Here is a 25425-nt window from a genome sequence, read left to right on the forward strand (position 1 = left end):
TAAGATAATAGAATGGTTAAACATTATTTTATCTTTTAGAAAAAGTTCTTAATAAAAAGCTTAAATTTCAGGAGCACATATTAATCTTCGGTATTTCTTTTGCCCGTAATTTGAAGCGTAAGGTTTGGAAACAATTATATAAGAATTTAATGATTACTACTAAAAACTAAAATTTTTTAGTCCAGTTTTGGATAAAATTTAATGTTAAAAATGAAGCTGTTGTGAAGATAGATAAAATTATAAATTTTGTTTAAAAATGTAAGTATTGGTTTTTGCATTTCCGTAGAAAAATTATTTATGATAAATATTTTTATTCAGATATGAAGACCAATATTTATTAACTGAATTAAAAGCGTATATATACCACAATTATGAGAAAAGAGAAATTTATTATTTGCAGTATTCTCTCATCTTTTATCTTTTGTAGTCTATCGTATTATTAATTTTCTCATATCACATTTGTTTCACGACTGATTTAATTTTTATAATATATTTATTACTTATTTAATTGATTATTTACCTACTTATAACTTGTTTAATAACAATTAATAATGTATTTATATTTTTATGTATGTAATAATGTACTATATTAAATTTTATTTTCTCATAATTTAGTATTTTAATTAATATTTTGTTTATACCAATTTTTTTTTGCATCATTTCTAACAGTTTAACATGGGATCCGAAACTTCGTATTTTAGAAATCAAGTCTTGCATAATGGAAAAGTACCAAAAATTCTGATGTTGATTGTAGGGGGAAAATTCGAAGTTTTTCTAGTTCTAGTAAAAATTAGCTGTAATGTAGCTGTAAATGTTTAAAGATCTAGTGATGTATGCAAATACTGTGAAAAAAGGTTCGCTTAAAAATTAGGATAGTGCTATGATTGTTTTATTTCATGTGAAACAAACATTAATATCAAAGCAAGTACAGTAAACTAGATATCAGCTCTAGAGTTACTAAATATTTAGTTAAAAATCAACAAACATTAATCATTTATAAATTTTTATAAATTAAAACATGTGGTATAAAACGTATGAGCTTAAAAAACAGTTTAAGAAAAACTACAAAAGGTAAACATTTAATGAAACCTAAAGGCCTGTTTCTTGTTAACAAGTGGTAATATTTCTGTCTCTTTTGCTTAAAGTTAAGTCTCAAAGGTTACTGCTAATTCCATTTGGAGTTTATGTAAGGAAGTTGGGAAAATTCCATCTCGCATATATAAGATGAGGCAAATAGTAATAATACGTTTGGAGCTGCATCAAACAGTTCTGTGTATTCATTTCGAACTTTAAGCCCAAAATTGCTCAGCAAATTTGAACACTCTCTCAGATGATAACTCAGTTTTTTTCTCTTAAATGAAATGATAAATTTTTGAAGGGAATTTCGGATCCATTCATTAGAAGTAACTTCTAAAAAATAAGTACTGAACTGATATTTAAGATCTGTCAAGTGAGTTGTTATATTTTTAATAACCAACCAATCGAATAAATTTTAGTTTTTCTCATATAGCAAAAGTTTCTAAAGCAGCAAATGCTGCAAAATTAATTTATTTGCAGCATGAGTGTCCCAAATAAGTTTTCTGTGCAAAGGCTTTGATTTTATCATTAAATATACTTAATTGTTTTCTTTGAAGACTTAAATTCAACTCTTTCAATCTGAGAAAAGTATCGTTTAAGCAAACTAACCTACATAGCCACTCTTCATTAGTTAAAAAACGTAAAAATGTTTTATCATTACCATTGTCATTTTGAAAATGCAAACACATTAAGTTCAAAAACTCTAGTTATGACCCTACGTCTCAAAAGCCAATGTACATCTCTATGTAAAAGAAGCTGCTGATGTTCACTGTCTATTTCTCGGCATATTTGAGAAAATATCTCTCAGCTCAGAGAACGAGCCTTTGTATAAATTTATCACTTTAATCCCATTATCTAAAACAAACTTTCGGTACGAAGGCATGTTTCTCGACACAGGTCTTTTTATATGAGCAATATCGTAACCCTGTGTTACACTGAAAAAGATTTCTTTGATTCGATCTAGATACATTTCCTACATTGCACGAGCTTCATCACTATACACCCCCACACAATTTACTCAAGCAATACTGTTTCCCATGATATAACAATTTACCAGTTTAAGGATCTCCCATAATTCTATGTAATTCCTTGCAAAAAAAAGTTTTGACGACTTTATTTTTGTATTTATATTTTGCAAAACAAACTAGCTGTGTAGTGTTTTGGCAATCATTGAATTAATCCATGTGAAGACTGAACAATTTAGTTTTTTGAACTCTGATTATAAGTTTGAAATCCACATTAGCTGACATTTCGTTTATTCTGCGATCAACTGTTGTATTAGAGAATAGTATTTGACATATCTGTTGCTTTTCCTTTTCGCCGAACATTATTCCTGTTACATATATCCTGCAGTGATGGAACAATTAAGGCTTCAGCAATTCTTATATGGCTTGCTAGTTTTAGTTATAATAATTCCCTCGATAAGAAGCCCCCAATCCTTTTTGTTACTATCAAAAGTAAAAGTAGATATGAAGTTTTGTTTACATTTCAGATGCCCTATTTTGTTCTGAAATAATTCCATGCTTTTTCTTTGGATTTTGGGTTTTTGGTGTGCAGATGCCTCTGCAGTTTATTTGTTTTCAGCGACTCGTTTTACAGTATTGTCAGGTATAAAGTGCGTCTAGGCCAGCCTTGGTTTATCAAATACAAAATACAAAATACAATAGATACAAAATCATATTTTATAAACTTATTATCAAACTTTTTTTTTTCTTTTATTTCTTTATGCATCGACTCTGTATAGGCAGAAATATCCAAATGTATTTGACCGGTGTCGGAAGCACTTTTCTCGTCGTTTTTTCCTTCACTGTCTTGTTTTTTCTAACTATCCTGCCAGTTTTCAGCCACTTACCCGTAAAGAAACATGAAATTAGTAACTTTAAAAACAGTCTGTTTAACACAAATACTAAATACCAAATTTTACACCAAAATAATAATTAAACTTCAAGATGTGCCACACTAACTGTTAGCAAAATCTGCTCTCTCTTCCCTTGTTTACATGCACGCCCTTTAAAAACGAAAGCGATTGTAATGTCTGTTTACCAGGAGAACTATATCGCTATTATGTTTAATACTAGTTGGTGGCTTTCGCTGTAGCAACAGGGTTAAAATATTTCAATAGGGAAAACATAAAGTTTTTTATTATTATTATTTTTTTTTTTTACATTTGAAATGTAAGCAAAAGAGCCAAGTGAATGTTTTATTATTATATTGTTGTTGGCGAATGTTGATCTCCGGAAAGAGAAAGTTTAGAAAATTGCGCCAAAATGGCAATCTGAAAAGCAATTCTTTAAGGCACTCTACAAAAAGATGGGCTAGGGTTCGTTTTTAGTGCAAAAGACAGCTGCAGATTTTATGTCAAGAGCTGTTTTTGTTATAGACACGCAGTACACGGTGTCATCCCAGGCATTATCCGGACCAAACTACAGCGATTTAAAAAAGGTTAGGTTAGGTTATTTAATTACAGCAAAGCCTAGAGGGCTATCTGCCTAAGGGGAGTGATTCCTTCGTGGAGGATTTTCTAAGGAAAACTGGCTCGTATACACGTTACACATGGGGAAAACCACGAAAACACCCATGCAGCCAGCCCGTTCGCGGGATTCGAACCCACGGACCGAACTACCAGTGTTCAGCGACTTTACCGCTCGGCCGCTGGTGGGCCGATTTAAAAAAGATAGAGTCAATCACTTTGAAATCGTTATTCTAAAATTAGAGTAATCTCTCTAGAATTTAATAAAATTTTCCATTTTGATAACCAAAATTATGTTCTAAAAAAGTTGGTCAATGATTTGTATTTGTGTTAAATTAATTTACAATTTTTTCATCCACTTTGTGACTCCAATTCAATTTTTCGGGACCCTGCTTGGGATTGCGAACTATAGATTGAATATCACCGCCTACCACGATTATATCCTGTTTACTGTAAAAAACACCCATGCAGCCAGCCCGTTCGCGGGATTCGAACCCACGGACCGAACTACCAGGGTTCAGCGACTTTACCGCTCGGCCGCTGGTGGGCCGATTTAAAAAAGATAGAGTCAATCACTTTGAAATCGTTATTCTAAAATTAGAGTAATATCTCTAGAATTTAATAAAATTTTCCATTTTGATAACCAAAATTATGTTCTAAAAAAGTTGGTCAATGATTTGTATTTGTGTTAAATTAATTTACAATTTTTTCATCCACTTTGTGACTCCAATTCAATATCGAAAAGACGAAGGAATCGGCCATACTCAACAATATAAAAATTTCTGATTGCGACACCAAAACTAAAAATTTTGTTAAAAGACCAAGGTTAATTCCCCGCAATTCTCCTTAATAATTTCCTTATTTCAAAAGTGCAGTACCACGCCAGTTTTCTCTCCCATGGCGGCACATGTTCGACTCATGAAATTCATTTACTGAAATTTTATTGCTTGATGTTTATCAAATATCTGACTCAGTTTTCAACATTTTCTGCTAACATTGCGACTGCACTTAATTTTACGATTACCGCGATTGACCGAAAGGCAACATCTTGCCTAAAAATATTAAAATTGCATGCCAACAGGAAAAAGTATCAAGTTTCTGTGTGGTATTTACTGGCTGTAAAAACTCTAATACTGGCTACTTGGACTTTTATTTTTCCTCCTAAAACTCTTATTTTCTTTATAAAATGTTTCTTTTTATTATGATTTATAACCAGACCACAACTTGTACGAAGCAAAGATAACCATAAAAGTGTTTTTCGTTAATTCACAGTCAGTAATGAATTGACGACTTTATCGGGGTGCGGTTAATCAGAAAGGGCCAAGTAAAATTTAACAGAGTAGGAAGTTTTTATTTTGTTTACATGGTAGTGAACGGGAGAAAAGCACATATTAAGAAATAGGGCGGCTTACTCTGATTTGGAATTAAAAATTTATTAAATTTCATAAATCATTGGTGCTTTTTTGGTTCAATCTACATAATTACATAATTGCAAGTTACTTTAAGTAATTTTGAAATTTACATAAATATAACTTTTTATATAAAAAACTTCCTTTTTAATTTTGTACTCACAGTGCAAATAACCCCTGAGAGCGTTTTGATAAAAGAAAAAAAGATTTGATTAATAAGTGGTCTATTACAATTTTTCTTTATTTAGAACGACATTTTAATGGACCAGAACGCATACCAAATACACATACGGCACACAAAATACAAAGTGCAAGCTTTTAATAGAAAACTGCTGACGTCTTACACCTAGTTTTGAATTTTAATTCTTGTTGCCAATTCTAAGAAAGCATTCCTAATAACTTTAATATGATGAAAGTACCGTATTTACGCGAATCTAATGCGCATCGTTTTTGGCCAAATGTAGTATTCAAAATTGGGGTGCGCATTAGATTCGATGGCGCATTAGATTCGAGTGCAAAGTTCGCCGATGACCGCGAATTGACCCCGAAAGGAAAAATTAAGCGTGCTGCACCGCACATTGTTGCACTGAATTTCTGTTGCCTGGAAAAGCATCGAAGCACCAAAGATTGCGAAATCTTTCAAGAAATGCTGCATTTCAAATTCATTGAATGGCAGTGAAGATGACGAGCTCTAGAACGCCGAGGATGACGATGACGATGATGAGGAAAGAAGAAATGAATCTGCGTCTGACGAAAAGAGCTGCGAGGATTCCAGTGATGAAAACAGTGAATAAAGACGTTTACTATTAATCACTAATTGTAGAAACTGTTAGCTAGATAGAAATGTTACGATTTATTTCATGTTCATATTTTACGATAGATACCGTATATACGGTAGTGGTAATTAACAGTGATTGTTTCACATAACAATTGCCCACTAATAGGTTAATTCTATGTTCCACTACTTTATGTATAAATCCATTGTTGTATAAAATATGGTATCTAAATTTAAATAAAATTATCATACCATTAATTGATAGTTTATATACAAATCCACTGTTGTATAAAATAAGATTCAATAAATTCCTCATATCATTGATGCGCATTACATTCGCCGACAAACAATTTTTTTATTATTTAAAGTTTTAAAATGGGGATGCGCATTAGATTCGATGGCGCATTAGACTCGCATAAATACGGTATATATCACTCTGGTTTATTGCTAAGCCGGTTATTTATTTTTTTGTCAGCTTCTTCATTCAGCCATTCTGATGCTTCTTTCGTCCCGAAAGATTCGGCTTTTTGTGCAAACTTAAATAACGACGTCTATTAACAGGAGCAGGAAACTCTTAGCCGGCCTTTTTCATCCATCATCAGTACTGCAAATGTTTATTTATACTGTTCGACTTAGAGCGCTTATTTGTGCACTTTTCAAAACGTTGTTTACACATTTGGAACTCTAATACCATATCCGGAAGGTCTATTTAGACTACTCTGACATTTGTATTATTATGATTTGGAACGTATATTTACGGAACGGTAGCATTTTATGTATGAATTATTTTAACGTCATACGACAAGGTCTACAATATCCTAAGACAGAAATAGATCCCATATTAAATGAGTGCTAGTCCCTAGTTAACAACTGCCATACTGTAAATGATGGCACACCTTTTGACTGATTCGCACTATAATTTCTGTCGTCAGGCACGTGCAATATTTTGTCAGGGGGATTCTTCTAAACCCTAAATATTTTTTCTTTATTTGTATATTGAGTGTTGTGCTGTTTAAAGCACTTTTATTGCATTCTCGACTAGAGCAGACTATTTCTCATTATTATACAACTAATTTCAACTTTTGAAATCACATGGTTTTCCAATGCAAAGCGAATAGCTTTCAGTTGTTAAACAGAAATCTGATAAATAAATTTCAAATCTCTATCTTTGAAACATATTAAATAGTGTTAATTCTCAGAGCGAAAAGGCAGTGAATTACATACCATTTATTGTTATACATTTGCAGTAGATAATATGTTATTATCTCGAAAAGTTTTAAGAATGTATCTTTGTTGATATTTGATTCCATTGTTTTAATTCGCAGTAAAATTCAGATGAAATTTTAAGATATAATTTCTAAATATATTTTTAGAACAAAGTAAATTCATGGCGAGTTTCTTCATCAACAATAAATTGATATAATTTCCATTGCTTCATTATTAATCATTAACCGACATTTTTATTTTTTAACTGACAAGGCATAATTAATTTGTTAACGATCAAGACTCCTCTCGCTACACTTTCCTCTCACATTTCCCTATCACTACTTTATGTAACAATAGCTTGTAAATTTCTAGTATAAGAAAGAATTGATGCGGGAGGGTGGAACCTACCATCAAATGCTTTCCAGTATTTTTCCGCCTCTTTCGTTATCATTTCTTCTATAATTTTATGTAAAAAAAAATTATTGAAGGCACATTTGTTTAGGGACTGTATTGTTATCAAATGAATAACGAAATATAGTACAATTTTATAACTTTGTAAGAGAAATTCCTTTAAAAATAATCCGCTTTAAAAAAACGAATAATTTTATGTGGAAAGAAAATAAAATGGGCATTAAAGAACTCTGCTTTCGCACAATGAAACAAAGTGCTTCTGAATAGTGATTCATATTAATTTATTACTCTGTTTTCAGAACCAAGAGATGAAGGATCATCATTGTAAAATTCCTATATTTGAGTATCTACTATCTTAGATAAAAAAATTATTAAACAAAAGTATTTGTTAGGAAGAAGTTTAAATGTGTAAAGGCTTTATGCAGTTTTCTTCAAGAGTGTTAAATGAATGATCTGTTTTGATTTGTAGCAAAACATAAGCACTACATTTCAATGATAAGATTCAAACCCGTTTTTGTGACATTTTTTAGAAGACTCTATAAAAACATTTTAAATTTGAAGCTTTTATCGACTAGGAAAGGATATATTTTTGAAACGGTATTTTAAGCTTATGTTCAGTAATGCAATGTATTAAAAGTGGAAATTTTCGTATCTGCATTTTTAAAGCAGACCTTCTGAATTTGCATAACTATACAGATTTGAATTTAGGTTGAGCGTCGTTTATATGATCGTTCCTTTTCGGAAACATAGTATATTTATTCATAGAGTCACGCGAAGCTGCTAAACGCTTCAAATATCTTCTGTTTCAGAATGAAGCTGGAAATTGCGATCTTTTATTACAACCTATTGACTTCAGAACTCTAACTCTGCAGTCTGATCTCGTGCTTCTTTCCCAAATTTCTGCTTGCAGTTTAAATTTTTTATTATTATTTTCCACTTACGCGAAGATATCATTCAATACTTTTGTAAAGGGTTTAGCTTTTTCATATGTAATTTTCTGAAAAAATAAACTTTTCTCAGTTAATGTGGAATATAATTAAAGATATTTTTGACAAATCTTTGTAAAAAATGTCATTTTGTTACCAATCATGATCCGTGATCTGTATCAAATAAATGATCTCAGAACACCTTAAACTTTTTAAACTAATAATTGTAAAATTAGAAATTGTTACACATAAAGAGCTCATTGTTAACGCACCTTAAATATGGCCACTTTAATATGACAGTAAGCTGTTAGTTTCTGTTTCACGTCACATAGTAGGCTCATATGGTAATGCACATGTGGTAAAATTTCTTTTATTGCATTAGCATTTAGAATGCTTTGTATGAAACCTTAAGCCTTGAATTATTAGTGTTATTTAACTTTAGTTAACAGATATTTTACAATTTCATAATTTTACTAAAACCCGGGTGTTTATGTGAGTATCGTTTGCTTCATTTTATTGTTGCAAACAGCGTAAATTCCTTTTGTTTTTCTTCCTTTAGTTTTGAACTTTATGTGTGGCAACAAGATAATTAATTGATAGAATTGTGTTTGTGACAGCCATGTAGAATGGCTCGCTTATTTTGTATCAATTATTTTGCATCGCTGATAAGTGTAATTTAATAAAAGTGTAGGAATACAGTCCATTTTTTGATTGATTATTGTTTGTGAAACATATTAAGTTTAATAGAACAAATATTGTTGGTCAAAAGTCTAGCCGGAGAGCTAGTGAAGATAGTGACTGTTCTAAGTGTATGCTAACAACGCAAATATGTATATGGTTTGTGAAAATTATCCACTTTGTGAGGTAAGTGGATTTTGAACAAAAATTCGTTTAATTTGTTGTTAAATTTTAAGAACAATGTTGTAATGCAACATAGAATTCGATTTCATTTTAATAATAGTGTTAAGTGATTTAAGAACAATTTCTGTTTTTGAATTGATCAATTATGAGTGAACTTATAACTTTTAAAACAAAAAGAGCGGTCTTACGCAGGAGTGTTACTAATTATGTAAAGAAAATTGAAACTATTTTAACTGCAGATGAAATTAATTTAATAGAACTAGAGGAATGTGTCGAATTATTGAAACAAAAAGAAACTGAGTTAAGGAAGCTTGATTCTGAAATCGAAAGTTTAATTACAGATACTAAAGAATTAGAAAACGAAATAGATAATGTTCAGGAGTACACAGATAAAATTTATTTGTGGAAATTTAAAGGTGAAAAAATATTAAAAAATCAAAATAATAAAAATAATTCTAATAGTGTAATTTCAGAACAGGTTCTTGACAATATTAAATTCCTAAGTTAACATTACCGACTTTTGGTGGTAATATTACAGAATGGATAGCTTTTAAAGATCTTTTCAGTGCTTGTGTAAGAAATAATACAAATTTATCTAATGCTCAAAAATTGCAGTATTTGAAGGCTTCGTTGAAAGGTGAAGCATATCGCATTATTCAAACCATTCAAATTTCGGATTGTAATTTTGAAATAGCATGGAATCTGTTAGACGAAAGATATTCAAATAAGAGAGAACAAATTTTTGCATATATTAAACGTTTTTTAAGTTTACCAACTATTCAAAATGAATCAGCATTTGCTATTTTAAATTTAGTTGACAATATTAATGAAATAATTCGTTCTTTAGAAGTATTGAATCAAACCATTGATAATTTTGGTGACACTTTAATGACTTATTTAATTTTGCAAAAATTAGACCCTGCTACAAAATTATGGTGGGAACGTGAGTTAAAATCTAATGAAATTCCAAAACTTACGACTTTAATTGAATTCCTAAAAACCTATGCAAGAAAACTTCAAAATAGCAAATCAACAAGTAATAAGGTACCTAAATCTGTGTTTCAAAATAAGAATAATGTTCTGGTTGCTACTTTGGGTTGTGGTTATTGTAAAGAAGATCATAGTTTAGCCAAATGTTCGAAATTTCTAAATTTATCGGTTCAGCAAAGGATAGATTTTGTAAAATCTAATCGTTACTGTTTTAATTGTTTATCTAATATGCACTTGCTCAAAAAATGCAAGAGTTTAAATACATATCAACATTGCTTTAAGAAGCATCACAGTATTTTGCACATTGTAAATAATTCAAAGAATAAAACTCAGTTAAACAGTATATCTCCGCCTACGCAATCTATCATCAAAAGAGATGAATTAACGAGTCCTAAGGACGTTTCAGCCACAGTTTGTGCCTCTCATTATGATTCGAATGCAAAAGGTAATCAAACCAGTCACATTTTATTGTGTACTGCTTTAATAAAAGTTCAAAATTCTAAGCAACAATTTGTGAAGTGTAGATGTTTATGTGACACTGGATCTCAGAGATAATTTATTTCAAGGGATTGTGTGAAGAAATTAGGATTACGAGTGAAAGATAATTCCATTTCTGTATCATGTTTAGGAGAATTTAATACTATAAGTAATGGGGAAGTCGATTTAGTATTCACTTCTCATTTTAAAAGTGATATTCGTGTATCAACATCAGCGTTTGTACTGGACAAGGTGACAGATAACATTCCCTATGTATCTTTGCCATCAATCATCTTCGATAACTTCAGTGATTTACAATTAGCTGATCCATTATTTTACAAGTCACAACCAGTTGACATTTTATTTGGAGTAAATGTATTTCTGCATTTAATGACGGGAGAAATTGTCAAACGTGGTCCTGATCTACCATTTGCTCTAAATTCGAGGTTGGAATGGATAATTTCGAGTACTACAAATTTTGAATCTACAAATTTTGAGCCAGTATATGTAAATCATTTGAATACAAACACAGATGAGTTAGTAAATTCTTTCTGGGAGTTAGAAAAGTTTCCAAATGTACAACCTTTAACAAATGAAGAAAAACTTTGTGAAGAACATTTTAAAAACTCGCATTTTAGAGACACATCAGGTTGTTATTCAGTTGCATTACCATTCAAACATAATAGAGATATTCTAGGTGACTCCCGTGAAGTGGCGTACAGAAGATTTCAATACTTGGAGAAGAGGCTGTTATTTATGAAAGAAATTTACAACCAGTATATTCAGTTTATGAAAGAGTACTTTTCACTAGAATACATAGAATTAGTGCCAGACACAGATTATGAATTAGAGAATAAACACTATTATATCCCACATCACTTTGTGTTGAAGGACTCTAGCTTAACAACAAAATTGAGAGTTGTTTTCGATGCGAGCGCTAAAACAACCACAGGTGTTTCTTTAAATGATACACTAATGATAGGCCCAAAAATACAAGATGACTTAATTTGTATTTTACTAAGATTTAGACTTCATAACATTGCAATAACCGCTGATATTAAAATGATGTACAGACAGATAAAGGTTCATGAAAAAGATAGAGATTTTCAGAGAATATTATGGAGAGATAGCACGTATAAGCAAATACAAGTTTGTCGTTTGAAAACAGTTACATATGGAACTGCAGCTGCTCCATATCTTGCAACCAAAGTGATGAGTCAGTTAGCGATTGATGAAGGATTGAACTTTCCAAAGGCAAAGAATATAGTTTTAAGAGATTTTTATGTTGATGATATGTTAACTGGTGTAAAAGATAGTTCGGAAGGTATTGCATTGATAGACGAATTGCAACATCTGCTAAAAAGTGGTGGCTTTGAGCTTCACAAATGGTCGACAAGTGAACCGTCATTGTTAAAAACCTCTGGCTTAACAAACACAGATAATGACAATATTCATCGTGTAATAGAAGACAAACCATTGAAAGTTCTGGGATTGGAATGGCATCCGGACAATGATGAATTCAAATGTAATGTCGGTGTAATAGAGTATCAAAGTGTTCCGACTAAAAGAATTATTTTGTCATTCGTAGCAAAACTATTCGATCGATTGGGGTGGATAGCTCCGTTTGTAATTCTCGCTAAAATGATCCTTCAGCAATTGTGGAAATTACAGTTATCATGGGATGATCCTGTAACAGAAGAGATTGATCGAAATTGGAGAAATCTATGTAGAGAAGTTAAACTTTTGAATTCTATAAATATACCTAGGAAAATTCTGCTACCTGATTATTTTCGATGTGAACTTCACGGATTTTGTTGATGCGTCTGAAAGAGGTTATGCAGCAGTTATTTATATCAAAACTTGCAATAACTCTGACATTAATGTTAAACTCGTAACAGCTAAAACTCGTGTAGCACCATTAAAATCTATTACGATTCCAAGACTGGAATTATGTGCAGCAGTGTTATTGGCACGCTTAATTCAGTCTGTAAAAGCTGCATTAGTTATAAATTTTGATTTAGTGCAAGCTTTGAGTGATTCACAAATCGTGTTGGCTAAGGTCAGATCCTAAAAAATGGCAAGTCTTCGTTTAATAGAGTTTCTGAAATACAATCCATCTTACCACCTGAGAACTGGAGTCATGTTGATGGAAAGGAAAATCCAGCTGATTGTGCTTCACGTGGATTATTTCCTGCAGAACTATTATCTCATCAATTGTGGTGGAATGGTCCTTCTTGGTTAAAGTGCAGTGAGATTGCCTTATCTAAAAATATTCTTATAGATGAAGAGGCATTACCAGATGCACGTAAAACAGTCTCATTTGTAGTTTCTGAACCTGTACAGGAACTTGCTATTATATCAAATATATCTTCATTTCAAAAGTTACAACGCATATTTGCTTGGATATTAAGATTCATATCGAATTCTAAAGTAGCATATCTAGAAAGAAATACGTCTTTTTTATCTAGTAATGAAATTCGAGCTGCAACTTTCTGTATTGTCCGAATAATACAGCGATTTCACTTTTTTAAAGAAATTCAATGTTTGGAGTTGGGAAAGGACTTACCTACAAACAGCAACCTCCTTAGCTTGTGTCCAATTTTAGATGACAACAAAGTGTTACGTGTAGGAGGAAGACTGAAAAATGCGCAACTATCAGAAAATGAAAAACATCCAATCTTATTACCTTCAAAACACAATCTGACAGAAATCATAATTAGACACTTTCATGTCAAATATCTGCATGCAGCACCGGAACTTCTTCTATCTTTAATTAGACAGCAATTTTGGATCATAGCTGCTAGATCTGCTATCCGAAAAGTAGTGAAATCTTGTATTACGTGTTGTAAACTTAGAGCTAAAACTGCAAGTCAAATAATGGCTGATCTACCGGAATCTAGAGTAACACAATCACGACCATTTCATCGAACTAGAATAGATTTTTCTGGACCGTTCATGATTAAACATCGTGCAGGACGTGGACAAAAATCATTTAAATATTACGTATGCTTATTTGTGTGTTTTGTAATCAAGGCAGTACATCTTGAAGTGGTAGAAGATTTGTCAACAAAGGCATTTTTAAGTGCATTGAAACGATTTATTGCAAGAAGAGGGAAACCATTTGAGATTTATAGTGACTGCGGTACTAACTTTAAAGGTGCAGACAAAGAAATCAGAAAATGTTTTTTGCAATGTAAGCAAAATCAAGAAATTCACAAATTGTGTTTAGAGGAAATAAAATGGATATTCAACCCGCCATCATCTCCCCATTTTGGTTGACTATGGGAATCGGCAGTAAAGTCAATGAAATTACATCTAAAAAGGACTGTTGGTGATACTGTGCTGACCTATCCGGAATTTCAGACCTTGATAGCGCAGGTTGAGGCTTGTCTCAACTCTAGGCCATTGTGTCCAACATCGGCTGATCCAAATGATTTAACTGCATTAACACCTGGTCATTTCCTAATAGGAACGTCTTTAACTGCCATACCTGAACCAGACCTAAATTATAGTTCCTTCAATCACATTGACAGATGGCATGTGAGACAGTTTATTTTTCAGCACTTCTGGAAAAGATGGAGTCGAGAATACCTGTCTCAGCTTCAACAAAGACCTAAATGGCAAAAAAGTCAAAACAATTTAGAAGTCAATGACTTAGTCCTCATCAAAGAAGACAACCTTCCGCCTCTTAAATGGAGGTTAGGGAGAATAATTGCTGTTCATCCGGGCTCAGATCAAAGAGTCAGAGTTGCTAGTATTAAAACTGGTCATGGTGTCATAAAACGACCAGTCGTGAAATTGTGTCCTCTTCCTATTCAGACTAAAAAACTATGAACTGCTTCGCATATAATATTTTGTATTATTTTTCTTATGTTTATCTTTATTACAGACTAAGAAGTTTCAAAATGCTCCAACTGTTGAAATCCCCTGGGATTTCAACGAGGGCCAGGATGTTTATGTGAGTATCGTTTGCTTCATTTTATTGTTGCAAACAGCGTAAATTCCTTTTGTTTTTCTTCCTTTAGTTTTGAACTTTATGTGTGGCAACAAGATAATTAATTGATAGAATTGTGTTTGTGACAGCCATGTAGAATGGCTCGCTTATTTTGTATCAATTATTTTGCATCGCTGACAAGTGTAATTTAATAAAAGTGTAGGAATACAGTCCATTTTTTGATTGATTATTGTTTGTGAAACATATTAAGTTTAATAGAATACCGGGAGTGTTTCATATTTTCAGCCAGAGTGGTTAAGTGAAGAGAACCCAAAAATTATGTTTGCGAGACCGCATTCCTTATCATCTAGATTCGTCTTACGTTTCACCAAACAGTCCTGGTGTCCACGTATTAATATCTTTACAAAGTATCTGCAGCTTAAAGTTGAAATAAATAAATGAGGCAAAATTAATAAGGCTATATGGAAGAGAAGTAAGCTAATTTGAAACATTAGTTTAGCCAAAGCTGAACTTTATATTAGTCTATGAAACGAACATGAAACTAAGGTTCAAATTTGTCTGTTTGTATGGAAGAGAAGTAAGCTAATTTGAAACATTAGTTTAGTCAAAGCTGAACTTTATATTGGTCTATGAAACGAAAGTGAAACTAAGGTTGAAATTTGTCGAAATTTAAATTGTGTTTCTGGTAAAATTTTAACACATAGTTGGTACTTTAATTTTTGCCATAAATTTTCAAGCAAATATCTAAACTTATGGAATGAATTTAGTATTGTTACGAAATGTACAGGCGCGGTAAGATGGCTTCCCCGCAATGCAGTTTTAGGGTTGCCATAAAGTGGCAAGGGAGGCAGTGTTGCCACATTTGGCGGGAAATCGCCCATTTGGCGACAAAATTGGCGATATGCCACGGACGGATGGAGAACTTTCTGGAACGAATTCTTACCGGTTTAGCCCAGAATGTTCTCGAAAACCAGCCAAAAACTATATAAACCCTGCTGGTACGCGGAGAGTTAGTATCGAGTTGGTGTCTCGTCTGCGTAGTCGATTGAGTTGACAGCCGGGCAGCGAGTGGTCGAGTGCATCGAAGAGTCTCTTAGTATATCGCGGTTAGTGCATCGTCGAGAGAGCGTGTTGAGCTCAGGGAACGACTGAACCGAAGAATCGGGAGCCGTGCTCTGTTGTGTCGTCGAGTGCATCGCGAGTTGTAGCGTGGAGAGTCTCGAGAGTACGTGGAGTTCCGAGAACGACCGAGCAGAGTCGGGAGCTGTATTCTGGTGCTTTGCAGTGAAGTTGTCTTCACCGTAAAAGCCTGATAACCTGGAGGCTGTGTCGCTGGTCGTGTCAGCGTGTTTATAGTAGTTCATCGACGACTGTAAAAACGTGTTTTGGAGCTGTCCTGACAATACTGGCCAATAAAGTGTGTTTCGATACTTCATCAAGTGTCGTCGTTATTCACTCCAAATCTACGAACCCCGTACGAACGTGAAGGAAAAAAAATAACGTAACAAGTGGTGTCAGAAAAGAAAAACGTAACAGTATGAAGGATGTGGATTTTCAAGATAACGGAGAAAGGAAAATTAAATGTCGAAAACAATCTTAGTTTACCAAATAAAATCAGCAAAATTTTATGCAAAGTTTTACAAGTTATAGTTTTACAAGTTTAAGCCATATAAACCATAGTTAGACCATTGTTAAGGTTTACAAGTTTTAAAGTTACTAAACTTACAAATTACAAAAATTTTACAAGTTATTCTTTTTTCGGCAATTCGGAATTACTAGATGAGAAGGAACATTTAATTTAATGATACAGAATGTCTATATATCAGTTAAAGAGTATAAATTATTAGAATTTAAAATTAAAAAAGAATGGAAATAATAAGAGTTACTAGGCTTAAAACTTTGTACACCTGATTGGCTGAACGATTAATAATAGCTAAATCAGTGAATGTTGTCTACTTTGAAAACAGTTGTCTTTTATGCAGATCTTTCTCAAAGGATTTTATTTCGATCGCAAAAATAAGATAACGAAGAACTTTACAGTTGTGTTCAGCTGCCTAATAATAATTACAAAAAGGAAAATGATGAGTGGTTCGGCAGCTGCGTAGATTAATCGAAGACTTCGGAAAATGTTTTATTGAATAAAAAGAAGTACTAACAATATAGTTAAATCACTTTTACAAAGACCGATCGAAAAAAAAACCAGTCCATTAGTTTGCGAAAATCCCTTAAAATCTTTCTAAGCTTATAAAAACTCGAATTTTGTCAAGATTCTTCCATTCGTGGGGAAAAAATACATGTGTTATCTCAAATAAGATGCTTTAAATCTTAATCATATGTTATATATAGCAAAGAATTTAGAAATTAGAATTTAGAAAAACTTAACGTTTAGAGAACAGTTATGAATGGGGTAAATGTTATCCATACATGTATATAATGCAATTGCCTGCGTTCATCTTATGATCTATGCCTGAATAAGCCCATTCTCAAGCCTAGGTCCTTAGGTAATATCATTTCGAATTTCATTCCCAAAGTGCGATGATGGCATGCACTTTCCTTAAGGAATAGGTAATGTAAATAAATGTGAATTTTTGCGGTAGGTGTTTGGGTGGTTCCAAAAGCTTATGTAAATTTGTGTGGTTCAAATAAGTAGTGTAAATTTATGTGGCTTTTGTTAGAACTGCCTTCCACTAGATGCATCCTTTTAGAAAATAAGGAATACATACAAATTTAAGAAAATAAATCACATTTCATTCAGGAAAAATTTTCCCCTTTACACTACTCCCTGTGATTGCATACACTGGCTGAGTATTATACTATGACAGTGGCAGCTTCGGGGGTAAAATAACACGAACTGGATTCCTACAGAAGGGGCATCCTACGTTGTCCCCGATGGTAATAGCTTCTACTATCCGACTAGTTAGTGTGACAGCCAATAACACAGAATCATAGTTGCCTTTTCTCTTCGTGGTGTTTCATCCCAGGCCCAAGGCCCAAGGCGTTTGACTTCCGGAGTACCTTTGCAAATTAATGCAATTACCTCCACAACTTCGTTTCTCCAGTGGGGACTTAAGGGAGAGTTCTGTTTTAAAGTCCTATTCCGGGACTGATCCCCCGATTTGTAGTAAGTGAGTTTGTATATCTCTTTTATCTGAGGTGACTTTTTTTATTATCTCTCGACTCTCTCGCCTAATGTGGAGAATAGGGATTACTCCGTGTAGTGTCCTTGATATGGCGGAACACGTAATATAAATTCCTTTTCTTTTAAATTGTTGGTAAAATTTAATCTTTCCAATGAAATTATAATGCAATATCTTTCTCCTCCCAGCACGCTTTCGAGAGGTCCAGGTTCGAGTCTTGGTGAGGGCATTGCACATTTTTCATCTCTTCTGCTGCAAAATAGCATAATGACTCTACAAGTAACACCCAATCTAAAACAAAAGATAGCGGACGATAATTCATCGCCACCAGGATTTGGCGACCGAGATTCCTAATTCCCAGTCGCCATTAAAAAAGGGGGAGTACATAAGGCATTTTCACCATCCTTCCAGCATGCCTTCATGGTGTAACGGTACCATCCTCGACGCATATTCGAGAGGTCCAGTTTCGAGTGAAAAGAGTTTTATTTTTGTGACTAAAATTCAATATATACATAATTAAATATGCATAAGTATAACTTTAGTAGTCACTAGTAGTGAAAATCCTCACTAATTAGAAAAATAAAATTGGATGTTCATAAAAAGAATATATTTATTTGTTAAATTAATAGCTTGAAAAATTAATGAGTGAAACCACAGCCTTCGAAAATTACATCTTTTCAGAATAAAGCATGATATTTCTTTAGTTAACTCTTTGACTATAACTCGCTCCAACAACAGATTCCCTTCTGTGTGCGGCAATATATTTGCACATACAAACCGCTACGTATCCAAGCGCTGATTTGCTGTGGTCACACTGTGTTACATTATTTGCTCAACTCATCTATACGTGTCAGATGTTCACTTATCAATGAAGTCTAAAATGTGGTAAGAAATTGGCACAGTTGAAAGGGTATATTCAAGAACTTTTAGTTCTAGCAGGTGTTTCATCTGAGGTGATACAAGCGTTCGGGTGTCGATTCACCATTGGGGGCTTAAGAGATAGCCCTGTTTTAAAGCCTGTATTCCGGGATTGAGGCGCCCAATTTGTAGCAAGTGAATCTGTATATCCCTCTCTTTGTGGTGATTTTTTTACTATCTTCTGACCGTATCGCCTAATACGGAGGATAGTGGTCACTCCGTGTAGTGCCTAATCATTGTGGCGGAACACATAATAAAAGTCGATTTCCTTTTAAACTGTTGGTAAAATTGAACGCTTCCAACGAAATTATACGGTATTTTCTCCATCCTTCTAGCATGCTTTCGTGGTATAATGGTAGCACACTCGACCGCATATTCGAGAGGTCCAGGTTCAGCAGAACTACAATGGGAACAGGAATCTAGCGTGAACTTCCTTTTTATTCAAGAAAAATGAATGAACACTGCTTATGATCTGTAGCTATATACAGTGTTATTCATTTTTCTTCACTTATCTTCTAATCCGAGAGGTAATTGAAGATAAATTAGTGCATATGCACAATCTAGTATCTTTATATATATATATAACAAGCAAGGTAGTTAGTACAATACTGTATGACCAATTTGGTCTAGAAAACATTTTGCGCAATATGCTGCAAAATAAGTAAATTAGAAATTGTAGTAAGCTCGCCTAAAAGTTACCAGGAGCTGTTGCTCCAAAAAGTTCAACACATTTTAAAAAACAATGTCATTGAAGGGTGAGAAATTATGCTACACGAGAAAAGAAAATAAACACAGTAAAATACTTAGCGTTGGAAACTAGTAATGGCAAAAAATACAGTAAAATACCTATGGATGTGACACTTGAAAAATTAAAACATATGAAAATCAAATCAAGGAACAAATTAAAATATAAAACAAACAAAATCAGATAAAAACAGAAAGCGGAAAATGGTAAATTAGCTGAATTAGACTTCCAATCTGGCTTTTCAAGGGAAATATCTGATTGAACGTCGAATCAAGCTAACTCCATTACGCGTTTCGCTGAAACAGACAATTGAAACTTTTTCACTAAAAATTTTTTTAATTAGACAAAGTGTCTTGGAAAATTTATTAGTCTCAATTCTCTGTTCCAATTTCCCGACGCGTCCGCACAAAATGACACATTAAGGTGTTAAAATATGTAAAAACTATTCCGATTACATCTAAAATCAAGACAAAAATAAAAATAAAAATAAAAATAAATAGCGGTCTGCTATTAGTCCTAAATATACAATAACATACGGGTTGGGCCTGCGAGCTTAAAGATTTATAACTTTATAAAATTTAGAAAATCTGTAATTAAATTTAAATGAAAACGAACACAGTGGGTCTTGTTAAGACCAAGAAAAAAGTTGTTGTAAAAGAAACAGAAAAAACTGACCTGTGTCGATGCAGAGCTCTCCCTCTTAAAACTAAGTTTAAAAGGGGTTGTAATTCCCTTCTGTGAACTTCAGCATCATCCCGCTCGTCTTGTGACGTAAGTAGGGGGGGAGCGATGTCTGTTGGGCATCAGCCAATACGAAAAGACTGTTCTCTAATTTTCGAAGGGGGGTCGGAAAGCTCGGAAAAACGTGTAAAGATTTCAAAATGGCCTCAGTCAAGTTGTTGGAAGAAAAAATTGTTACTGAAAGTGAAAATGGCTAATTCAGCTAAAACTACTAAACTTGGCCACTAAAGTAAGAGTAAAAGGAAAAAAACAGTCATTTTGTTAATAAAAAGTCGTAATTCTTCAAGCTAGCGGGCGATGAAGCTACTATGAAAAACGAAAAGGCCCGATTTGTTAATAAAAGTAGTAAAATTGGCCATCAAAGAAATTTAAAACTATTTAAACAATAGTATTAAAAGTAATTTTGTATTGCATACAAAGATGCGAATTTAGATTTTTATTTCAAGCAAAGAAGTATCTAAACATGATTTGGGAATTAAACTGTCATTTTGACATTCGCCGTGGAGCAGATGAAATTCAAGTTGAAATATACTTACTAAGCAAGGAAAAAAAATTAAATTCTTGACGTGTTTTTACTAGTAAAATAAGCTATTATCTATCACAGTTTCTTCTGAATACATAAGAATTAGTGTACTTCTTTAATGGATATTTCGTGCAAACTAATAAGTTGTCATAAGGCCATCTTTCAACGGAAAAGCGTGTTTAGAAATATGTATCTATTTAAGTGAGAGATGGATGGCTCTAAAAAAAAAAAGAATTGGATCTACGACTTCTGATTTGAAAGTAATTATTTTTGATAAAATCTTAGTATTTATGCTACTGGTTACACTTCAAATTTATCTTCAAACTAGCTTTTCAATTTTGTAAAAATGAATTAAATTTAATTTTGGAAGGTTAAATGTATTATTATTTTTCATATGTAGTTGAGAGAAATTTATTGGAATAATCAGAACTAGATCATGAAAGTTCTGATTATTTTTGCTTCACTTTTTCATTACTTCTTATCTCTTTATTTAATAAAAAGAAATTTTAATTTTTTTTTTCAAATTTCTAATTACAGATTCTGATACAGATACTTTCTCCATATCGTAGTGGAACTAGATTTGCTTTCTGTAAATATTACATGCAGTTGTCTTTTTTTTATTACAAGCAGTAGATTACAAAGAAAGACCAACGTCGAGAACATTTCCGTTTATAATTAATTTTATTTCTGCCTCATAGATCAGCATTTTAGATAATAATTTCAGTGCAGTCCAAAACTTTCAAGAGCTTAGTGACAGCTGAACAGAGAGTCCGAAATGCAGGACTCTTTCCTCCGGGTGTTCTCGATCGAAACTGCAAAGGAACTACATAGACAGTCCTGTTGCAGTTCGCTTTTACCCCCTGAAATTTGAATTGTCTTTTATTAAAGTATGAACTTAAAACATCAGTTCTTTTCAGAAACTGTTTTTAACAAGGTGTACAAAGTGCTTGGGGTTATCGTTTAGTATAATTCGACAGCTATTGGATTAGCACAATAACTCATTCTGAAACTATTGAAATTATATGTGGCGCAAGTACTGAGAACCATACATTTAATAAATAAACTTACACAAACAATACGCACAAATCCTTAATAATAATAGTAAAAAAAGGTTTTGCAAGCCATTTTACTAAGAAAACTGAACTTTAATATGACAAACGGAGAAAAAACTGTAAAAAATAGAAAAATGCATGCCAACACTTAGCACTGGGAATTCTAAACATATGCTGCTGTACTGCTTCTAAAATTTTTGTGATTTTGATGTTGACCTCTATATGGCTTAAGTGCGAAAAAAATATGCTTAATAATAAAGCTAAAATGACGAAAAAGGGAGGCGTTCGCAGGAGTGAGTGCAAGAGCAGATTGGTAGACTGCGAGCTCAGTGAGAGCGTAAAATCCTTAACAAACCCTTTTGGGCGACCTCTAAAATCGGAAGCCTTTTAGATTTTACTGTAATTTTTTACCTTTTTTTTTAATCTTATTTTGTTTTGTTCATTGCAGTAAACAGTATCAATGTTTGTAAATTAATCAGTGCCTAAAATTAGATAGAGCCCACTCGGGTACTTCGTAATATTTGAAAGAAAGTGTAAATGCAATCGAAGCACCAAATTGGACAATTTATTGATTTGGCGTTTATTTGAATAGTAAAATTGGTACAAAACTCTCTTGATCATTTAGCATTTTTTTAACCATTTGTAAAGCAGATACTGATGTATCTGCTTTACAAATGGTTAAAAAATGGATTGAATGTATAACCTTTTTCCATAGGAAAGTACGCACACAACCTTAAGCCTAAAACTCGAATCGAAATGCAAATCTCATCAAGAAGTGAATGAATTCATGAATATCTTTTCAGAGAGTTAATGTTGAATTTTAATTTGGGTAAAGTTGAGAGTAGCGTAGTATAGAACTACTTGGTTGCTTATCAGTAGATAAAAACTAAACATAAACTTAAATAGGAGTGCTTGGCTGTAAATTAAACATGAACTCTGATAAGTGCTTTTCTTAACAATACCGATGAACAGGCTATGTCAACTTGTGACATGTGCGGAAAAAAACATAACATGTAGAAGATGGATGATAGGCGATTAATACTTGACTGGTATGTCATGAAGTACTTAGCACCAAAAATTCCATACGATACTTCACATAAATGCTGCCTGGTACACTCTGCTAGATTCCTGTTCCCACTGTAGTCTTTAACAGCTGTTTTTCCTGTAAGGATTCAGTGCATCGGATCGCCGCACCATGCCAGAGAAATTCACAGCTAACTCACCGCGTCGATAGCCAGCTACGGCACTTCGAATCGTCACATCGAGAGGACACAGTCTTCAGGCACATTTCTTGGCTTCTATCAAGCGACTATCTAGCGTTGAGCTTTACACATTTTCGTCACTGTGCAGCCGCAAGGAGGAAGGCAAATTTGACAAGATTCTCTCTTGCAGAGCTGAAAAGAGAATAAAACAGAAAAGCATTCATTAGTTAAAGCTCAAGACCTTCATATATTTTCGATGTTTGTCCCAGGCAAGATTCTTCACTAAATATTGGTAGGCATTTCTGCTGTAGACACATACATTTCCTTATCGTCAGACAGCCCTGTAAGATAATGAAAACGAGCACCAATGTATTTTGTTTGAGTGCGATGAACTGGATTTTTGGCCAAATGCTATGCGTTTTGATTATCATTATATAACGCAGTTGGTTCCACTATCTTCTCTGAAAAACTAGCTCTCTTAATAGAAAATGCAAGTGCATCTCTTCTTTCAAAGCTCTAGTTAACGCTATGTATTCTGCTTCCGTACTTGATAACACTATAATAATTTGCTTGCGTGATTCCCAAGAAAACGAGCTTCCTGATAATATAAAATCATAGCCAATAAATGATTTCCTGTCGACAATATTTTCGCTTCAGTCCAAATCTACATAACATTTAAGACTTTGATTTGCTTTCCAATAAGTTATCTTATCGATGAACGTAGATTTATGATTATTGCCGTATGTGTTTTGCTTGAATCTAGGGAAATCACTCAGTGCTACTATTAAGTTGCCTTAGTCTACTAACAGAATTTGCAGTATCAGGTAGTGTAGATACAGCTAAGTAAATTAAAGATCAGATTAAGGATTGATCCTACTTTTTGTCTACACTTTCATTTTCACTGGTGATGATTGATGATTCCCGTAGTTTAATGTTAGGGTCTAACGGCATTGATATAGCCTTACATTCTTACAAAGCGTATTTGGCTAAGAGTTCTTTTATGTATTAAATTTGACTAATTGATACATTTTTATTTTGTTCAATGTTAATGTCTAAACACTATTGTATTTTATTCAAGTCCCTCATTTCAAAAGTTTTTATGAGATTTTTCTCAGTGTGTGTTAGAGAGGATTCGCTTTTAGTAAGAATTATCAAATCATCTATATAAATAGTAATTATGATACAGTCATCTGTTCCTTTTATAATGCTATCCAACGGTAATTTTTCTGATTTGAATTTCCGCTAAGTTTCAACTAATTTTAAGCTCCACATTCGTTCTTCTTGAAGTCGTAAGCTAAATTTTTCAATTTCCAAACTTTGGTTTCAGAAGTCAGGAAACCTTCTGGTTGAGACATGAAAATCTCATCATCAATTTTCCATTTAGACAAGCTGTTTTGAACATTCATCTGATGGATCTTTAGATCATATTCGGCAGCTAAAGCGAGCATTGTTTCTATAGAGTTGCAGCAAACTACGGGTGAAAATTTTTCTCAGTTGTCTATTCCACATTTTTGCGAACATCTTTCGGCGACTTCTCTGGCTTTGTACTGATCGACTATGCCACCCACCTTCCGCTTTATTCGGAATACCCATCTGCATCCAATTGCTTTTTCTATTCTCTGGCAAATCGCTGGATTTTCAAAAATGCAGGGCTCACGAAATCAGCGCTTTTCTGCATATATATTTTTCTTGGTCTGCCTGGTTTTTTTGTTTTCAAAAAAATGTTGGTCTTCTTGGTTCTTTTCTGAATTTTGACCGTGTACTTCATTATCTTCAATATATGTCTTCCGTCGTCTAGCCCTTCTGAATTCTTATTGGCTTCTGAATTCTTATTGGCTTCTGAATTTACTTCAGAAGAAATAAATTCGATGAATTCCTGCTTGTCAGTAGTTGAAGTTTCTGAACATGTTTCACTTTCTGGCACTTACAAAAGTCTAACATCACGACTTTGTTTTACTTCACAAGTTTTAGATATATACGATATGTTTTTACTTCCTGAGAATATCTAATAAGAATATATTCTTCTTTTGGGGAGAAATTTGTCTTTCCTGCTCGAAATGGTTAATGCAGAAGCTATGCTTCCTTTGGTCCTGATATGCGATACTGTAGGCTTTCTTTTAGACCATATTTTCTCAGGCGTTTTGGATCTGCTTTTAGTAGGACGTCGGTTACAGATGTAAGCTGCTGTTGATCCCATTTCTGCCCACAATACTTGCGGTAATTTTGATTCTAACAGAATACATTTGGCCATTTGAACTAGGATACGATTGATGCGTTCTGTTGCGGTCTGTGCTCAAATGAAAACTGGCATTTAATGCACTCCTTTTCTAAGAATTGTTATGAATTATTTGGCATTATTGCTGCAAAGTATTTTTAGTTGTTTCCCCATTTGCTTTTCAGCTTGAAATTTGTACTTCTTAAATGCTTCAAGAGCTTCAGACCTTTTTTGTAGGGCATACACAATCATTTTTCGCAATTTTTCGTCGATGAATGTTATGAAATATTTTGCACTACTTAAAGATGAGGGATTCATGGGACGCCAAATATTGG

Source organism: Stegodyphus dumicola, chromosome 3 (assembly GCF_044657685.1).
Source record: "Stegodyphus dumicola isolate Sdum_Otavi_A_Nest chromosome 3, ASM4465768v1".
Classification (NCBI taxonomy): domain Eukaryota; kingdom Metazoa; phylum Arthropoda; class Arachnida; order Araneae; family Eresidae; genus Stegodyphus; species Stegodyphus dumicola.